This window comes from Octopus bimaculoides, chromosome 2 (assembly GCF_001194135.2).
Source record: "Octopus bimaculoides isolate UCB-OBI-ISO-001 chromosome 2, ASM119413v2, whole genome shotgun sequence".
NCBI classification, from domain to species: Eukaryota; Metazoa; Mollusca; class Cephalopoda; order Octopoda; family Octopodidae; genus Octopus; species Octopus bimaculoides.
Window position 1 is genome coordinate 78,320,734 of NC_068982.1, and position 2,125 is coordinate 78,322,858.

Genomic DNA, 2,125 nt, shown 5'->3' on the forward strand with positions numbered 1-2,125 from the left:
TTCACAAATTTAGACATTTGTTTGTTATTCCAGCCACTGTTTTTACAGCTGGATTTTCCTTCTGTTACAAACCACTCAATCATAAAAATGGCAAGGGTGTGTGATGGAGGGAGGAGTTGGGGTTGAACCTGTTATCAAGTGAGGCAAATTCATTTGAGTAGGGAACTAAAGCTTTTCATAAAATTCAATAATAATAATAACAACAACAACAACAACAACAATACTAATAATAATAATAATAATAATAATAATAATAATAATAATAATAATGATAATAATAATAATAATGATAATAATAATAATAATAATAATAATAATAATAATAATAATAATCAATACCCTGATACAGTACCAGGTAGTGACTGTCGTGGTTTCTGATCTTAATTGATTGGAAGTGTTATCATGTACATTGTTTTGTTTTGGTATAAAAGATGAGCTACAGAAAATATTCTGCTCATTACCACGGATTTGCTCGTCAGTTGTTTGATCTTAACCAGTTGAGTATGTCCCTTGGTGGCTGACGACATGTGCATCTCTGAACATGAGCAGAAGTAGTGGTGGAGCATCATAGCCATGTGTTGAGAGGAATTCTTTGGGGTTTGGATAATTCACCTTTGGAAACATGGCTGTTTCATTCAACATCCTTAAACAACCCTTATTCAGGAACCTTTTGAGTTGGTTGGGCTACTCAACCTGAATAAAATTCTAGCTGAGCCCTACCTGCTACGTTATGCGCTGTTTATCTTGATATGAGATCACCATATAATGCACATATGGTTATGATGAATGTGCCTGGTGTACCCTTATCAGACGGGTAGTCATGATGGGTATACTGGGCTTCGTATATTTTACTCCAGTGTCACTTTGATGGCATGCACTGCTCTTTCATTCAATAATAATAATAATAATAATAATAATAATAATAATAATAATAATAATAATAATAATAATAATAGACGTACAAGCACAGAAAATGCTAAGCGTATGAAAACCCGTACTAAAAATGGCAAATACCCAAGGAGAGCTAATAATGCCGATATTGACAAAGCCTTTACCAATCAATAGTTAGTGTCTTCTGGCTTAAAATCAGAAACAGAAGGGTTTATCATAGCAGCCTAAGATCAATGCCTACCTACAAGGAGCTACCAGGCCAACATATTAAAGAACGACAGTAGCCCAACATGTCGTGTATGTAAACAACAAAGTGAAACCATGTCTCCATGTGCAGTCTTCTTGTGCTTATAGAGTATCTCAACATGCATGATAGAGTAGCACAGTGTATTGACTGGGTAATTTACAAACAACCTGAACCTGCCCCATGATAAAAGCTGGTAGGAACACAAACCACCGCCAGTTCTTGAAAATGATCACATCTCACTCCTCTGGAAAGATCGATGCGAATAGGTCAGACATTATATTGAAGGACTTCAGACAAAAATCATACCTCCTCATTGATATGACTGTCCCAATCAATATAAAATGTATCTGTCAAGACCTACCAAAAACTGAGCCAGTATAAAGATCTTGAAATAGAAATTGGCAAAATGTGGAACCTCAAAACTAAAACAATACCTGTTGCCATAGATGCCCTAGGAATGATAGCAAAAGGAGCTGATTCCTACATAGCTCAGATACCAGGAATCCCCAAAATGGCAGAAATTCAAGAGATAGTGCTCATGGGAACTCTCCATATCCTACGTAAAATGCTGTCTATGTAATTTCAAATTTTAAAACAAACTTATAATTTTCTTATGTTTTCTTAAACTTCTCTAGAACAATACTATGTGCAAAACCAAATATATGGCAGTCTAGGTATGACACCTACTTGAACTTTTAACTTGTCTCTTGAGGTCTCTGGGTGAGACTTGGAGTCAACTTGTACAACTACAAAGCAAAAGTCAAACATATAATAATAATAATAGTCAAAGTCCCAGAGGACTTTTGCCTTCCAGCGCTAAGATGTGGCAGCTACGAGAGTCGAACATAAAGGTTATCCCTATTGTCATCGGAGTATTGGGTTCAATACTACCCAATCTGAAAAAAACATCTGAAAACCTTAGAAATGCCCTACAATCTAGATGAATTGCAAAAGTTGGCATTGCTTGGAACTGCACGCATATTGCGT